The 19,121-nt window shown below is 40.7% G+C and overlaps 1 protein-coding gene across 4 annotated transcripts in view; it reads left to right on the top strand.

The window, feature by feature from the left end:
- The first annotated feature begins 572 nt into the window (after window positions 1–572).
- The window catches only part of n4bp3 (NEDD4 binding protein 3), a 30,135-nt gene continuing 11,586 nt past the window's right edge, over window positions 573–19,121 (top strand). For 2 of the 4 annotated variants that reach the window (XM_061787757.1, XM_061787763.1), the window contains exon 1: window positions 573–731. The gene's annotated coding sequence lies outside the window, so the exon portion shown is untranslated. Of the gene's footprint in view, window positions 732–3,515; window positions 3,583–6,663; window positions 6,960–19,121 lie in introns of those variants that run through there. The other 2 variants (XM_061787762.1, XM_061787758.1) reach the window with 2 other exon arrangements.

Here is a 19,121-nt window from a genome sequence, read left to right as displayed (position 1 = left end):
CATTGACTAACAATAGTATTTGTTTTGTTATGAAAACAAAAAGGTGCTTAATTCATGTCTTTATGAAGTCTCCTACGCTACGCACAACACAACGCAGGGGTTGCTCCGTTCTTTAAGCGGCCCACTGTATTTTACATGATCAAGAGTCGTGTAATATTTGTTTGCATTAATCTAGCATCCCCCAAAAATGGGTAAATATTTTTGAGTCATTTATCGCATTCAAAAATTGGTTAGTGTATTCATTGTGAAGAATCAAATGAGAAATAGTTACAAATATATATATATTTGTAATCATTTGAAAAACAATATAGTAAACAATTTTACAAATACATTATATATTTTTATTTGATTCATAATTGGTTGATTATTATTCAATTAATTCTAAATAATGCAATTCAAACAGAGTGAATTAGTATTATATAATAATAATAATAATAATCATCATCCCGTGAGCACAAGTTTGCCCTCCCCTTAAATAGTGTAAGTACAGCTCTGGACACTAGATGTCGCCCTCCCCTCTTCAAACATTGCGCACAGCCTCTCGTGTTTCCACTCTGTGCAAAGGTTTGAGAGGGAAACGCTTCTTCGTGCCAGCGTGTGTGTTGCTGCAAGCACCAGGCAGCCTAAACGCGCTCTGCTGCATTTACAGACTCCGGGAAATTATCGTTTTATTTGAATGGTGAGAGAGAGAGAGCCAGGCCGAAGAAGACATGTCCTGCATGCGGGATATGGTGAGCGACAAACTTCTTTATCGTTTGATGTGCTTCCACGTCTCGATCGCAAATGAACGTGTGCATGCGTGCACTGTGCTGGATGATGGAGGAACGTTACGTTACGATCAAAGTGAGCGTCAAACTTAATCAAGAGTAATCAGTCCTTCCTTGATATACCCTATATTTAACCACGTCTTCTGTCACTTATTAAGCAGTGTTAATACTACTACTACTAAAAGAAATAATCATAATTTTAATTATAATGCTGTGTTTCCTATCTTTTATTGACAGCAACAAACAAAAGTGTCACAAAATTATAGGCTGTATCCTGAAAGAATGGTGATAGGTCGTGGTAAAAAGAGCATTTAATTGTTGTGTTTGTCGCTATAGTCGCTGACACAAATAGATGAACAAAGATACATTATTTGTTGGAAAGAATTCTCTGAGCAAGTAAGTGGAATTGGTTTGTTACTCACAGTGGTTGGGAATCACTTCTGTAATGTGTTGAAAAGCGTTTGCGGTGCACAGCTGTAAATGTTTGGATTGAGCTCTCTCACACACGCACGCACAAACGCACACAATAGGGTTTCTTTTGATGCTCTGGAGTTTGGGGACAAAAGTTGTGTGTCACTCACTCAGTGTTTGTGTGCGTGTGTGTGTGCTTGGGGGGGGGGACTCAGTGTTGGGGACTGCCAGGCTGTCGTCGTGGAAACCAGAGGCCACTGGTGACCTCTGACCAGGAGGGCTCTTGGAGCGTCTTTTGAGCGAGGTGGCTATGTGTGTGTGCAGGCTGACGCTAATGAAGGATCAGCTCGACAATAAGGCACAATGGATGTTGTTTCGAAGAGTGTGTAGTGTAGTCGAGGGTGGGCTATAGGTACTTTTCCTGCATGTTTGGCCATCACGTGGGGGGGGGGGATTTGCCTTCAAGTTCTTTATCCCACTCAGTTAATGCAGCGGCAACAATGTGTGACTGTAGTGACCATCACGTTAATATGTTCTTGCCTTAAACATCTGCAAACTGCTGTTTATATTGGTCTTTACCATAGGAAAATCCTTATTGGAGTAAAATGTGATTTTATAAAAGTCATCAAGGCCTGTTGTAATAAATTCCTGTCTGTTTGGTTTAAAAGGAGAGATGATGCATTCCCATCAATTTAAAACATTTCCCAGGTGTTTTAATAACATGTCTGTAACTTGCTTCAATCAAAATATGCCAAGGATCAAGAAATATAGGATGCTTTAGACCGCCTATTTTTGTCTTGCTGAAAATAGACCGCTTTAGGGGTCAGCACAACTGTATACCCTTCCCCATATTCTGCTGGGCCAGTGGCAAGTTTGGCTTTCTTTACCTGGACGACCAGGGGCAGAGTGTGAGTCTTACGTGTGTCTTCTACTTGCCCAGAGTGGGGGGAAAAGCGAGTACCCATAAAAGACAACAAAGGCATTTTACTTGTGTAGGCAGCACTTTATACACTACACTGTGTAGTGTGGCCATCTAAACTCCCAGGTGAAATAGACTCAACTTGAATAGCTTGAAAAAGAGCATTTTCAACCCAAATTATCTTGCGAAACCGGTTAAAGGGCATCATTTAAATTTTTTTTTTTTTTAAAAGTCATCAAGTGGAGTAGTTTTTCTAAAACTGAACTTAACTGAGCATTATTATCATTGTAAAGGCAGAATATTTGAGGCATTTTTTGTCTAAGGATACGGATGGTGATGAATATCATATTTTTCAAGTTTACCTGTTAAAGTGGCCATGACATTACTGTGTACGTGTCAATACGATGCTATGTGTTGTCAGTTTCTCAAGTAAATGCTTCCTTTAATTCACTACTAGATTGGGAATTTACTGCAGGTGCCATAAATCCAAGGATGACAATGACAATTGATTCATTGTGTAATTGCAGTCTTGTGCTAAACAGCAGAACATTTTAGTACTTGAGAGAGTAGGCTTTCTTGCAACAACTTTGACCATTAGTGCATCCTTTTTCTGCAAGACAGCTGATGCTACGTCGTCATTCAGCTGTAAAATGCCCCAGGGACTCGTGCCCGCGTGTGTGTGTGTGTGTTGTCCTGCTTTAAACACCAACAGCTGATGTAACATTGTCCTACCGACTGTTGATGCCCGCTGACCATTTGTTTCACAAACACAAGCCTCACAAGGGGGTTATTTGAACTTGTTGACTTTCATTTAAAATCCAGAGACATATTCGTAATTGCCAAGTTGCATGCACGTGCACATCAGATCATTCATGCATCCTTGGAGTCCAGCAGATGGTCCAATCTCACTGTGGTGAGTCAGAGAGGTTCCCCCCTCAAGCCAGTCAGCAAATCAAAAAGGCTAAGCAGCCCTTCTTCCCCACCTCCCGTTTCTTTCTCTACTTGGCCCTTCCGCTCCTTTCAAATCTTTTTTTCTAAGTGTTGGGCCTTAATCCTGAGGTTATCCTCATCTCATAGACTCTCTCTGAATGTAAAACTTTCCACTCTTTGGCTGCGTTCATCTTTTTTACAACTATCTGCTGGTGTGCTTAAAGAATGGCACTGTGGGAGTACTTGGCCTTTTGTACACAGTGCTACCACCATTAGACATTCCACTTTAAACCATCCTGGAAGTTCGGTTATGGTTGGTTTTCGTTATGACAGATCAATTCAGGTATTTTTTTTTAGTTGCATGTCTATGAAGTTATAGAGTTATTTGCAGCATCTCGGCAGTAGAACACGCCTAAGTTAATCATTATCCTCAAATAGCAGGCGTTTCCTTATAGCTAAAGAAGGATGTTGACACTCCAGCGAGTTTCTTGTCTGGAGGGAAGACTGGACAAGCACATGAATTAAGATTAGAGGAATTAAACTTGCACTATTCAGGTCAGTGAAATTTAGCATAATTTGCAACACGTTGTAGTTATGATATGAGGGAAAATATGCAATATGTGAGTGACTGCAAATTCTCCCTCTAAAATGTCACGTCATATAGAGTACCTGTTCATTCAATCTTATGTTGATTTTAACATCAAGTGTCAGCGTCTTGGGTGCAGACTGCACAGTGTGAGTGTTCATGTCTGGGTTTGGCATGCTGAAGTGACCCAAATGTTCATTTCCATCCATCCAAGCCTCTTTCGGCAGAAGAGGAAGCAGATATGAAGACACAGCAAAGTAAACAATTGAAACAAAAGTGATATGGGACAGGCAGGACCCACTGACCGTCAGTGTGTATGTGTGTGTGTGTGGGGGGGGGGGGGGGGTCTGCAAGTGCAAGAGGGCGGACAGACCCCTCACTGTGTCCTTTGTCCCAAATGTAACCAACTTCAACGAGAACATCTCATTGCACTAAAACTGACAGCGCCTCATGCAGGGACTATTGTCTTATTTTCTCTATTGTGTCATTAACCACAGTAAGCCTCAGTGTGTTTACCTCAGTGCCGCCTTATCGTCTTTGGATTTTTATTGATCTGCTTTACCTCCATTAGAGGTGTGCCTCCACTCATGTGCCTCAGTAGCAGCGACGGTCACTCACTGTATTGTTTGAGTAAAAATCCAAGCAAGATAATAAGTGTGTCACCACACTGTGAATTGCACTGAAAGCAAAGCATGGTTGATTTCATGATGGGTTTATCTCAAACCTGCAGCATGTACTTGCTGGTTGGGGTCAGCTTTAGGTCATATGTCTCCATTTATCTGTGTGCCTAGCCTTGCTATTTGCACAGCAACTGGTTCTAATAAATGATACAATTTGGGCTGCAACTAATGATTATTTTAATAATTGATATATCTGTCAATTATTTTTTGATTAATCTGACTGGGATTAAGAAAACCAATTTCCATCCCTTTATTCAAAAACAGGGCATTATTTCAAATGGGCAGTGCAGAAAATGCACAAACATAAATTGATTATAATTGAGGGACTGGTTTGGTCCGTAATATGTCAGAAAATGGGCAAAAATGTTGATCATTGTTTTGCAAAGTAAAAGATGTTTGCAAATGTCTTTTTATTTTTTGGATGAAACATAAAGATTATAAGTCTGCTTTCATGGAGGAGTACAAAAATCTCAGAATATTTACTGTTGAGAGGCGGAAATTCTGAGAATTTTTATCATTTGAAGTAAAACACAGTCTCTAAACAATTAAGCGATTACCCAAATAATCCATCCATTTTCCAAGCCATTTCTCCTCACAAGGCTCGCGGGAGTGCTGGAGTCTATCCCAGCTATCTTCGGGCAGGAGGCGGGTTACACCCTGAACGAGTTGCCAGCCAATCACAGGGCACACATAAACAAACAACCATTCACACTCACATGCACACCTAGGGGCAATTTAGAGACTTCAGTTAACCTACCATGCACTAAATGGACGTGGGAGGAAACGGGAGTGCCCGGAGAAAACCCATGCAGGGACGGGGAGAACATGCAAACTCCACACAGGCGGGGCCGGGGATTGAACGCCCGGTCCTCAGAACTGAGAGGCAGATGCTCTAACCAGTCGTCCACCATGCCGCCTATCCAAGTAATGGTCAATTAATTTGATAATCGATTCTGTTCGAGCCCTGATTGTCACAATTTAGAATTGTTCCCCTATTATCTTCACACAAGTGGAAAAAGTGTAAAAAGCGGACATGTGGTTAGCACGTCTCCCTCCCAATCTTCAGGTTCTGGGTTCAGGCCTTCCTTTGCAGTTTTCTACGCCTACATACTAAAGTGCACCCTCCGATTGGCCAGTCCAGGGTGTTGAAGGGAGCTGGAGTATATCCCAGCGGACTACACTCTGGAGTGGTGGCCAGTCAATCACAAGGCGCATATGGAGACAGATAGCCACACTCGCATTCACACTGCCCTGAATGGAAACTGAACCCACGCTGCCTGCCCTGAAGTCAAACGAGTGTACCACTCCACCCTCAGTGTGTTCAATGTCAGTCACATCAAATTTTAAATACAATTATTGCGCAGAAGATCAGCGTGATCTTCACCACTTTTGATCATACTGTGATGGCTTCGCTACAGTGGGTTTCTGACCTAGGCTAATGTTATTTCTCAATCACCAGACAGCCTATCTACTTCCTGTAATGTTATTGTCCAGGGGAGCTTAGACAGAGGAAATGAGTCCAGACTCTCCTCTCATCTCGATGACAGGTCCAACAGGTACAGAATCTTTAAGCAGGCTTCAACAGAACCATGTCTTGAGTGTCTCCTTCTATAGATCTCTGCATACATTCTTGTGTCAGGCTGAAAGTCAGTCTGGCAGATGATAATCTCTCGAAGCACAACTGTATGAGCCTGTGGGGCTCAGAGGTAATGATAGGGGTTCAGCATATCATTGCAGGGGTCTTTTCATGTAGTATTTGCTTTTTTTTGTTGTTGCTTTTTTTCAACCTAAAATCAATCAAGCCCAAGAATGTGTTTAATAGCCTGCCAATCTTGGCTTAGCGTTTTATTAACTAAAATTCCTGCATGCCCACCCATTGGTGCCGTCTTTATGAAGTCAATATAGTCTAATGAGCTCTGCTGACCCACACCACCAGTGAAGAAATACAGAAGTAGTTTCTCTGCAGATTTAGAGAACAATGTCCTCTCTTTTCTTCCCTCTGGTTTGATTCATGTAACCTGATATGGTGCCGAACCCATCCGGTAGCCCATCTGACAATCTGACTATTGTCCAGGAGTGCAGGCTGGGTTCACCACTTTGTGTACCACTTTTTGTATTTTCCTTCATTCCTCTTGTGGCAGTCTTTTAGCCCAAGTCAGATCCTTCATCAGAGAGTAAATATGCTTGTGCGTTGGTGTTGTTTGTCCGATGAGGCTGTGTGTCGTTGGTGTTGTTTGTCCAATGAGGCTGCGTGTGTCAATGTTGGCTCTGGACCGTCTTGCCTCCTAAGCGGATCCACGTGCAGGACTTTTGTCTGCGGGAGAACAGGCAGAACAAGTCCGACCACACGGGCCCCTAAACTGAGTACACAGTGCACAAAGCGATGAGCAGGTGGAGAGCTGGAAAGTACCAGGCACTCTATAATAGCCAATTTAGTTGACTTGGTGTTAGGTTAGAACAAAACGTGATTCTGCACAGCCGTCAAGTACAGCTTAAAAAGTAGCTCAGCCTCTTCTTTCAAACCGTGAAGTCCTCCTGCAGGTGATTGTTTAGGGCTATGCAGCTCCTTCCCTCCCATCACACTGACAAACAGGATGTCATGTGACCTGGTTATCAGTCGGGGAAACACAATATAGGATAAGTCGCAGATTCAATTGGGCGAACAGGTAAAGTGATTTATTTTCATGCTTTTTACTATATCACACTCACAAATCAAATGTCCTCAAGAGTTGTAGGTCACACAATTCAACACAATTGTTTTGTTTGCTTTATTTTGTTGGTTAAAGACAAACAAGTCAAGCTTATCCAACATTAAATTAACTTTTACTAGCATGAATAATAATGTAAAAAAGAATGTGTCTTTATATAGTAAGTATGAAAAAAATGTTGAATAAAGTCCACATACATTATTTATGTTTTTTTTGTATTGACAACATTGGATTCTGTGAAAGCTTACAGTGAATTAATGTATATACTTGGAATAGCAAATTTTACATTACCTTTTTTTAATTCCATGCTGTTCAATCTTTTGAAATACAATGTATTTGATTACCGCACTGTTAATTTGATTTGTAATTACAATGTTGCACAAAATTGAACTGTGACTTAATACAAAAATATTCAAATTTTAATTAGTAAGTTAATTAGATTTGGTTATTTGTTTCTCTGCCAGTTTATTGTTTAATCAACAAAATTTAAAAGCCTTTATTTACCTTTATTTTTGTGTGTGTTGTGAGTTGGTCATTTGTGCGTCCCACTATTTCATTCAAGGTCTCAACTCTGAACATGTGCATGTATTTTAGACTGTTTGTGGAAATACTTATTGATATGCCAATGAGATGAGCACAGTGAGAAGTCACGGAGCAACGCACCAATTTAGCCGCAAAGAATTGTTTGTAGAAGAGCGCTGAATTAGAATGAGTAAACTTTGACTTTTGAAGTCATTCCTTGCAAGCAGATGACACACTAAGCAGCCTCCCCATTGAATTAACATGCAGAGATATGCCTTTATTTACATTCTTTTGTGTGTTTTTATAAATAATTCCTGCTCTGATGGTCTAGTTGTGTCTTTGGAATTTGTAATGTATTTTCTTCTACCCAAGGTGTCTCAGTCATTAGGTTGCTTTTGTTGTAACAGTGGTTTCCATAATGGTGCAGTCTCATGCTCACTGTACTGTTGACAATAGAAACAGTGTGAAGAACTTTTTTCGACTTTGCTGTTTCTCAGCACAAATGACTAAATGCACAGCAGTAAAAAAAAAAAAAAAACAACAACAATGGTGGTATTGTGGATGCACATTCACTGCAGCTGTGGACTGAGCAGACCTGGTTCTGGTGTGATTCGATGTGGGAACCGCACACGATTTGTGTTTCCACAATTATAAAACGGTAACGTCTACGTGAACCGTTCCAGAGAACAAAGAAACTTTACAAAAGGGAAGGAAAACACCCCACACTCTCACTAATGAATTTAATAAGAAGCTCAGCTCGCTCTCCCGTGCTTTTGTCTAATCAGTTCAGCCCCCCAACAGCCCCACCCACACAAACTCACGCACACACATAGTATGATTATCTGGTAAAATGACCAGTTATTAGATCTCTCTTATTGCCTATGTGCGGTTCTCATGGGTCTTTGCTTTTTTGAGGCCATTCTTAAATGACCCAACACACAGCGCAAGCCTCCACTTTATTTTCAATGGCAGTGTTTGGGTTACATGAAGGCCCATTAATAATTAGCCAGGGAGAAATGCTAAGAATGTGCATTTCTTTTCTCATATCGCTCTCTCGGTTCAAATTCTTCTCCCTGAACAGCTGCTTATTAACAAAGTGAACACAAACCACATACTGGTTTGTATATTTATTTATAATCATTTTATTCTGTTTTTATTTACATTGTACACAACGCCCCAACTTTATTAGAACTGAGGTTTGTAATATCAGGCAAAATATTAAATTTTTGCTGCACAATGTGTTACAAGATACTGAATTTTTTTCCCCACCACAAAGCGCTATAAATCTCTTTTGATTATTCAGAGAAAAATGACATTAAAAATGTTTAAAAAAAAACATTTTTAAAAAAGGCGGCAAAGTGAACGACTGGTTAGCGCATCTGCCTCACAGTTCTGAGGACCAGGGTTCAAATCCCGCCTCGCCTGTGTGGAGTTTGCATGTTCTCCCCGTGCCTGCGTGGGTTTTCTCCGGGTACTCCAGTTTCTTCCCACATTCCAGAAACATGCATGGTAGGTTGATTGACGACTCTAAATTGCCCGCAGGTGTGAATGTGAGCGCGAATGGTTGTTTGTTTATATGTGGCCTGCGATTGGCTGGCGACCAGTTTAGGGTGTACAGCGCCTCGCACCCGAAGATAGCTGGGATAGGCTCCAGCACACTCGCGACCCTAGCGAGGATAAGCGGTATGGAAAATTAATGAATGAATGTTGTAAAAAATACAAAAACTATTTATTTTATTAAAAACCTAGCTCAGTCTGAACGCGTTCAAAAACAGATGATAGCATCTGTACACAATGAATGTCATGGAATGATGAATCTTGTTTTAAATTTTAAATTCTTTTTTTCTCCTTTTGGAAAATAGCTCTTCAAACTCACATAAATACCCAAGCCTTGAAGTTTGATGAAACTTGACTTGCGCAGTTGTACCTAATGAAATATCCATTAAGTGTATGTTGTAAAAACCTACTGTTCCTTTGTCTTTAATTGTTTAAATGGTATAAACGCATAATTGCCTCTATAAACTTTCACTCTACTCAATTAATGTCCCTAACATGGCTCAAACAACCCCAAAAGCACATTTCAGAATATCAGTGACAAAAACAAAATCACAATCAATAATATATACTTACGATAAACCGATAGTACAATGATTTGAAAGGAAAATGTGTTGATTGGGTAAAATGCATTATAATAATATTAATAATAATTATTATTATTATCATCATCATCATCGTCTTTAATCATAGTCAAGTGGTAGTAGTAAAAAAGGGATCTAAATATTTGATGTTGGTACTTTGTCAATGATACTGAGAAATGTATCACACTATACTTGAATTGATGTATGTTTGGTGGAGTGGGTTGTTGTCACACCAGTGTGATGTAGTGGTTAGCACGTCTGCTTCACATTCGAGAGCTTCTGGGTGCATTCCTGCAGTTTGCGTGCTTTCCCCTTGCTTGCGTGGGGTTTCTCTGTGCACGGCTGTTTCCTCCCACATTCCAAAAACGTGCATGGTTCAATGTAGACTCTAAACTGGCCATAGGTGTCAATGTGAGTGTGAATCCATGCTTGTTTGTCTATTGGTTCTCTACGACTGGCTGGTCACCAGTCCTGGGTGTACGTTGCCTCTTGCCCAAAGCAGATGGATGGAGAAATGCTTTGTTTTCACCACTTAGGCTGATTACTGTAGAGTAGTCCGCGTGTGCCTGTGGGATGGGTGCAAAGCAAACAAATGCCAACCCTGGGGTCAGGTACTTATCCTTATGCCCCTAGAGCTAATCTTACACATGTGCGCGCGCACACACACACACACTACATGGGGATCAACGCTCATTATTTCAAATTGCACCAAAGTCAGGTGTAATGTAATTTATCCTCTCCCTGCTGGAAAATAAACAAGAGTGCACGTGACTATTGCCATAAATAAGAGTGCATGTCCTACCTACGCTTTCTCGAGGGAGCCACCATCTTACACTAAAACAACCTTACGTAACATTTGTCGGATACATATTAATATGGCTCCATGTAGTAGCATCAGATCAACTAGCAGTTACCCCAAATAACCCCACATGACTTCTGTTGGCTTTTTTGCAACACTTATTCTGAAACGCCGATGGTGCTAAGAGAAGAAGAATATCTACGATGCCATGAACCAGAAATGGGGACCTACAGTAAGTCATTGCGACTTGGACTCGAGTCAACTTGAGTCACTGTTTTGATGACTTGTGTCTTGACAAAAACTAAGACTTGATACTGGACTTGGACTTGGGAGTTAAAGACTTAAAGACTCGAATTGAGATTTTATCCATACATGTAGGTTAGAGAAATTGGCCACTAATATCATTATTTGACCTTATTGGGCTTCCCTCTTAATGAAGACCAGATATTGCAGGTAAGACTGTGAAATTGTCCATAGGTGTGATGTGAGTGGGAACAGTTGTTTGTCTCTAAGTGCCCTTTGATAGGCATGGAACCAGTCCAGGGTGTATCCCGCCTCTCACCCACTTTGATAGGCATGGAACCAGTCCAGGGTGTATCCCGCCTCTCACCCAACTGTATGCTGTTGTATTATGCCAATGCTGCTAGCAGCACTTTGGGAGCATATTTGCATGGTATCCGGGTTGTTGTGGTGTTATAGTCATCAATAAAACATCTTTCTTGTGCATTTTGACATTTGGCTTTGATCAATTTCAAAGGGAATAGATATGATCAACACAAGTGATCAGCCTCACAATGCTGAGGTTCTATGTTTGAATCTTGGCGGTGGCCTTCCTGCGTGGAGTTTGCATGTTCTCACTGTGCTCGTGTGGGTTTTCTCATTAAAGACTAAATTGTCTTTAGGTGTGAATGTGAGTGTGAATGGTCGTTTGTCTATGTGCCCTGTGAATCACATGCGACTAGTCCAGCCTAAAGTCAGTTGGGATAGGCTCTAGCTCACCCACGACCCAAATAAGGACAAACGGATGTAGATGGTAGATGGATAATAATATATGGAGATAGGCTTTGACCACAAAGTAGCTGCCAAGTGACTTTCTACTAGAGCTACGAACGAGTCGGTGGTGAGTCAAATCAACTCACGAGTCCAACCAAAAAAAACAAACGCTGAATCAATATTTTCGCATTCGAATCACAACAATTCAAATAACAAAATACTACTTGTTTTATTTTGATGAGAGCTGCAGTTATTGCCTCACTGCATTTACTTTAAAAAAAGAAAGAAAAAATTACACGTTGGTCTGCCTGTGTTTACAGCCGCCAATTTGACTTAGTGTGCATCGCTTCTGCAGATGTACACATTGTAGCTTCATTGAGATATCCGCATATAGTTCATTTAAAAAACAGGGGAAAAAAAGCTCTTCGCGGAAGGAGGCAGCGCCAAGGAGCAGCACGGATATTCACGGAAGCGCCACAAGCGAAGCCGGAAAGGGGCCACTGGACGCCGACCACAGCAGATTGAATTTGAGAAAGTTTATCCAACACAGCATGAAAGATGATGAGAGCCAGCTAGCTAGCCAGCAGGCTAGTTAGAAAGGCGGCAGTTGTCCAACTAAGGCAGCGAGGATTTACGGCATCTAAACGGGCGCAAAACAAATACGGGCGTATACCTTTGGCCAAGGTCTGACGAAGAATCCTGGTTAAAATAAGCCATTTTAAAAATAAAACTCCAGAGGGGGACGTGGCAGCTGAAATGTATCAGCCAAAACGTGCCAGCAGATTTTTCATTTGTAGGACTATTATTTCGGAATAGTACAACGAGTAACGATTCGGTTCTGATTCGCTGGTCAAATAGCCAATGGGGATTTAGAGGGCGAGTAGATTCTAGTTTTCTAGTTTTGCATTTTCAAAAACGGGCAATTGACCTCACCGAGGGCCTACAAGCAACATCCTCGACAGTCGAACAATGTGAAAGTAAAGTGTGATTTGATCATGTTCTTACTGTCAACACTTGTCAGAAGCAGCAGAATGAAGTGCGCTGCAGGCTTTGGAGAGAGCAATCATCTCCTACATGAGGCCAACGAATGCTCCAATGTGCGAATGAGTGTTGCATGCGAACGTAACCGTGGGGCAGGACTGACGAAGAGTGTTCAGTTGCAGCCTCTAATTGTTAGCTAGTTATTCATTATGGATGGGAGACACAGACGAACCATCTGGCTAGAAAAAAAGGACTTTGAAATGCTTCTTCTTTGCATCTGAGGCCAATTTGTATGTCGTGTTGTATGTGTGAAATATGACATGACACAAGCTACACACGTACATGGAAATGCGGTGAGGGACGCCTGTGGCTAAACCGAGCCAATGTCGTTCTCGTCTTGGGAGTGAGCAGACGCCACTTGGCACAAGCGGTTCGCTACCGTTGCAAAACACAGAAGACGAGAAGCAGCCTTTGTGGGAGACACGGAGCATGACTCAGTGGTGGTCAAGAGTGGTGGCGTTAAAGCACAAGTGTTCTCTCTCACACTGTCTTCATTGATGGCGTCTGCTTGAGTCACTACAGGGGTCAAACGGGTCGTATTTGTTCATCGCTGCAGAGAAAAGCTGCTATTGAGCACTCGAAGTGTAGACGCCAGACACAAAATTGGGAAGTGGCTATTTTAAGGTCCTGGCAACTACAGTGGTGTTTTTATATGAGGAAAAAAAAAATGGCAGGACCCCAACCATAGAGGTAGGCTATAACCAGGAAAGGAAAAGTGATCTACTTTTTCAAATGACTTTCAATATCTATTCCAATGGCATTTTTATTGCGGCTACAAATGTTATTAATTATTTCTTTTAAAACTTTAATCAAATGTTTCATCTCTCAAAATGTTTTGATTAATTCTGCTCAATATGTGTGAAGCATGCTTCTTGACCTGCTCAATATGTATAGGGCCATAAGACCACTTTTGTTGTGAATTGCCACAATATCAATAAAATTGAATTGAATTGAAAATTAGTTGCTGTGTCCCCACCCTTCCTTTCCTGACAAAGGCAAATAGTTCCCCCTATTAATTTTCAGTTTGAGGTCTGTCTAGCTGATACAGCAACATGGATCCATAAAATTCTTTGTCCTGGTTACACGTATTCTGCCGGCCTCATGGTGTTGCAATCCACAGTTCTTTGGGTATAGTAAGCCTAACTACTACATTTAAAAAAAAATTAAATCTCTCCTGCCAGACTGTTTGAATGTCAATGTTTGCTTATATGTGCCCTGCGATTGGCTGGCGACGGGTTCAGGGTGTACCCTGCCTCTCGCCCAAAAGATAGCTGGGATAGGCTATTAAACCCACGACCCTAGTGAGGATAAGTGGTATGGAAAATGAATGAATGAATAATTTTAAGTTTGAATTCATTGTTGTTTACAGATCAGCTTTGGTGATCTTAATGGTTTACTGAGTGTTGCTCTTGATGAGTGCACCAAAATTGTATTTTGTACGATGTATTATCATTATTTTTCTTATTGTAATACGACTGGATCATAGTCTGCCATGCAGACTGGCGTGGACACTGCAGTAACTAAATATGGTTCCTTGCAAGATAAAGTGTGGAACATCTTTAAAACGTAAGGCATACAGTGGTCAATGAGAGGGAAAGTAGAGTGATGAAAAGTCTGACAAACTCACCATAAACCAAAAGTATGGAATGTTAAGGAGCAACCAATAGAGAAAACCATTTTACAGGTCTTAGATACCACCCACATCGGAGATAAAAAAAAAAAAAGCTGTCCATTGACTTTCCATTGCATGAAGGTGTTTGGCTCTTTTGTTACATCTGAAAAGTGGTGCAATATACTGACATCAAAAGGCTGAAGAGATAGTGTACACCGGTACAGTAAGTGGATGAACGTTATGATCCTGGTTAGGGTTTTGAACAATGCACCAAAATCACTAACTTTTTCTGTCCCCCTTCCCCAAAAATGGTACAATTACGTGACCTTACATCATCCTGCATTCAGCACATTATGATTTGTTAGACTTGTTGTTTATGTTATGTTTTAGTTTATGTTTGTGTTTAGTTTAGGAGTAACTCGTCTGTTAGCAGTAGATGTTTGTGTGTTCCTTTCATTGCCATCTCCTGTTTAGTTCTTGTTTTGAGGACACGCTGTTCATTGCAGAATTTGACAATGTGCAAATTTTGTTATCAGTTCCACCTTGGCTGGGCTCCTTGCTCTACTGAGTGCTACTCAAGTGTAGGTTGCAATCATTTACGAAGGTCGTATACATACAGTTGCTATTGTCTCTTGTGACTGTCTCTGTGTTGTTAGTTTTTCTGTAATTGTGTTGTGGTTAGGGAAGTGAGGAGCCAAATGGATAAATGATCATTTCTCATTCAGAATGAGATGACATGGAACTAAGTGTAGCAATATTGTTTAGGTGGAACAAGGAGGAAAGGACGATATATTGTCTCAAAAGCTATCACGATAAACGATAATGTTTTTTTTTTAATGCTTCTGAAATCATGAAAAATAAGAACCATCCTTATTATTTTTTATTTTAGTTTTTACTTTTAAATCGGTATTGATATTATTATTATTGTTATAATTTCCTTTCTTGTTTCTCTATTAAATTGTTTTTCTTTACTCTGTGATATGGATCTCCCTGGGTCTGAAATAAAGAATAAAGAGCTGCAAGACTAGCCTGGTTTACATCGAGCTTTCTATTCCGATAATAATCGGTTTAGAAGCCCAAACCGAATGAAAATGCTCCATATAAACACCTCAATCGGCATATGCAGGCCGAATCCGAATGGAATTTCATTTGGTTTCACAGGGGTGGGATATTTTTTTCCCCAAACCGATCAGAAGTACATTTTCTCCATGCATGCCGTCATTTGGAATAGAACGGGGGAAAGCTGTCTGCCCATGCTTCGTCTCGACGTGAATGCGTGGTGACGTCATCGTTTACGCATGGTGTAAATATGACGCCTCCCAACAGAACTCGTATGTGACGGAGATCTTGTTTTAACTACTTATGAGTTGTTTTTATCTTGTGGGGTTTTTTTTACGTCATTGATCAGATCGCCGAATTATGACATTAAAGCCGATCAGGATAAAATGCCAATTATCGGCTGATATCGATCAAGCCAATCAGATCGGTGTAAAGTCTAGTTACCAGTTGACCAGAGATGTTCAATCGGAATGATTTCTGGTGTAGTTGTGTCTATCATACTCGTCTAATATTCCTCATCTTCCCCTCATGGGGTTTACACATAGTCTTCATCATCCATCCATTTTCTATACCGCTTATCCTCATATTTATTGTCAGTGTTGACCAGCATGACTAAATCTCACTATATCACTGTAGTTGTTTGTGGAACAGATTAAGTGAGGCCAGTGGATGATTTGGGTTTTAGCACAAGGTCCAGCCTTCACAGAGCTCATGTGATATAACCGAGTGTGCGCTTGTGTGGGAGGTAACCTGCAAAGTTAACCCACAAATGTAAACAAACTTTGATATGAGGCAGGGGAAGGCGATCTTCATGGGGGTAGAGAATCCGGAGCTGTTTTTTTGTTTTGTTTTGTTTTTTGCTGAATGATCCGCACGCATTAACCAGTGTGAGTGAAGTGTCCGTGGGAGTGAGCGTTCGGTGCATCCAAAAACCCGACAAGTTGGAATTTTGCTTACTCTGTGCGTTGTCGTGGTGCTGCTGACTGACCCAAGTGTCTCTGAGCGTCTGAAATGTCCTCTCTTCACAATCAAGTGTCAGACCTATTTCTGCTATTTTAGGAGGGAGTTTGTCCTTGAGAACCTCCACTTGAAAGCTGAAGGTTTTGTCATCTTTGTGCTTGATGTAGATGTGGCAGTTGTGTGGGTTGAGGTCAAGAAACCAAAATTTCCATCGAGGAAACCATAGTGAATTTTTTTTTTATACACTAGCTATGTAATGAAATGCTTCAAGTCCTCTGATTTGTGCACATTTAAAAACATTTAATGAATTGTCCATCAGAAAATATGAATTAACGCAAGTGTCTTAGTAATATTTAAAAATGTTCACTCTCATCAAGTGTAGAAAGAAGTGAGCCACTATATAGTAAAACATTAAAATCAGTAAATTGTGAACTAACACTTTCATAATGCTGACAGATGCAAAGCATATGGGGTAGTATGCAAAAACGTTTCCTACTGTCATACAATTGTAAAAAAAAAATAAAATAAAATAAAAGCCTGCTATTCATCACTTTCATATACTGTTACTCTGATTTTTGTTGGATCAGAATGATCGCAGAGTGGAAAACCATACTGCCCTTTAGCAAGAAGCATAAATCAAGAACAAAACACTTTTTTTTAAAGTTGGGATGTGTTTGATGAAGTGTGTTGTTTTTTGGGGCAGGGCTTGGCTAGTCCGGGCTAGCTTGCTGCTGTAAATCTTGCCATGTCTCTGTCTGGTTTGTTCAGGCTAAAAAACTGAAGTATTTTCCCTTCAGTTTTTTAGCCTGTGGATGCAAATGTCTTCAGTCCACCAAAGATTGTGCAGCTGATTCTCACCCTCACATCTCAGCTTCCTGTTGAGCATCGATCGGCTTGTGGGTTTTTTAGCTTGGTACTTGCTACGAAACCAGTGGAATATTCTACCTAAAGATACTGTCAGTGTCAGACCTTGCCCAGGCTCGCAAAAAAAATATAATAAATCTTCAAACCGGTAACATTTAGTGGTGTAGTAACACTCCATCACTTTTCTGGGGTAGCAAGCTAACAGGTCAGCACAAGGCTGCAGGGTTGTGGCGAATGTGCCTGTGAGTGAGTGACAAATGAGACTGACACCTTGGTGAGTCACACCTTCTGGCTCTGATTGGTTGTTTTTACTCAGGCGCAGTACTTTCTTGGATATCAAATTAGACTCACGAGACTCAAGATGGGGCCAGCAGATTTTTTTCACAGATCATATTTATTGTACTACTGTCAATTCACAGAGAGTGTTTCATAAATATGACAAGAAGTGCTTTTTTTTTTTTTTTTTTGGTGGATGGGTGAGGGGGAATTGCAAACTCAACCTTTCATCAAGTCAGCACATGCGCAGTAAGAAGATGGACTAGTCTGTTGCAGGACGGTTAAAGGGGGAGCATTCAAAACGATAATGATTAAGAATTTTGGTGTGTTTTCAAGATATTGATTTTTCAAGATAATTGCTTTAAATCGAAGACAATCAGTTTTTATGAGACATTTGGGGCCTCTGGAAATCTTGTGTGTGGGGGAATGGGGGGGGGGGGGGGGGCAATTGCTTGTGTTTGCCTAATGGTAAGTCTCCCCCTGAGTAAATTAGATTGTCAACTACATTTACACTGTACATTTTTCAGCATTTTCAGCATTTTTCAGCATCTGTTATCTCAACTTATTAGCAGCCGGTTGCTTAAGTACAAAGTTTTACATGGCAGCTGCATGTATAACAACATAACAACTTTGGTCTGAATCTGGCTGAGTTGCCTGAGCAGAGTAGGCTGACGTTGCTGCAGCGCTCCTCTTCTCCCCCACTTTTTTAACAAATATTTGCATAATGGTTGACTCTGACGAGGGCGGCAGTGTAATTCTCTTGATAATGTATTAGAAGTGAGCGATGCCTACTAAATCTGTACTGCATTTATATTTTAAGGTACCAGCCGCAGCACGTTGAACTAACAGTCAGCACTTCTGCTTCATAGTTTTGAGGTTTGGCATGTACGAATCTCTGCTGTAGCATGTTCTCTCCGTGCTTGCATGGGTTTTCTCCGGGTACTCCGGCTTCCTCCCACATTCCATAAACATGCATGTTAGGGTTAAATGAAAACTCTCAATTGTCCATATGTGTGAATGTGAATGCGAACGCTTGTTTCTCGATATGTGCCTACAAGAAATCTATCTTGGAGCTAAAACAAATAATCATCTTTATAGAATTAATGCTGCTTTTATACATAACTGTTTCAGTTGTTTATCAATGGGGGAGAAGGGGAAATTAATAGACAATCTTAATGAGGTCATTGCAAAGGTAGTGGTGGTGGGAACAAGGTTAAATAGAAATAAAATGCAGTTTAAGATGTACTACCGTTCCAAATAACATTTTCTGGACAGATTTCTCAATCTTATATGTTGAGTCTGTCCTTAAATAATAATGTGTCCTTTAAAATGCTTCTTTTCGGCAGTCTCCCAATCCACTGCACTTCATTTATATTAAGATTGAAGCTGATGTTTGTTTTAAGTTTGTTATGGATTACACATATCAGTGTCAAATATATGTCTGAGAAAAAATATATATACCATCAAACTATACGATAATTTCCCATGGCAGCCAATTTTACATTTATCTCAGTTCGTCCCATTTACCTGACATTGATAGATACAAGAAAAATCTAAAGAAAACCGTTTGTGTTTCAGCTCATGAATAGATAGATAGACCATTTTACCTTAATGAAAGTCTACCACATTCTACAGACTGCAAGCATTCTGTCAATGGTACATTGGACACATGTGACTTTCGTTGGGTGGCAGGACATTTGCAAGCAAAATAAGCACCAGATTGAATCGTCCACATGGGCTCAGTGAAGGATCTTTTCCCCCGCTGAGCTCTGCAGTTGTAACCTCGTTGGATCAGAGTTACGCAACAGGCTTGTGATTTGACGTATGCTGCTCGACCTCAGGATAAACATCAGCCT

The sequence above is a fragment of the Phyllopteryx taeniolatus genome, chromosome 10, assembly GCF_024500385.1.
Source record: "Phyllopteryx taeniolatus isolate TA_2022b chromosome 10, UOR_Ptae_1.2, whole genome shotgun sequence".
Taxonomy (NCBI): Eukaryota; Metazoa; Chordata; class Actinopteri; order Syngnathiformes; family Syngnathidae; genus Phyllopteryx; species Phyllopteryx taeniolatus.
This window is presented reverse-complemented; position numbering and strand designations above follow the sequence as displayed.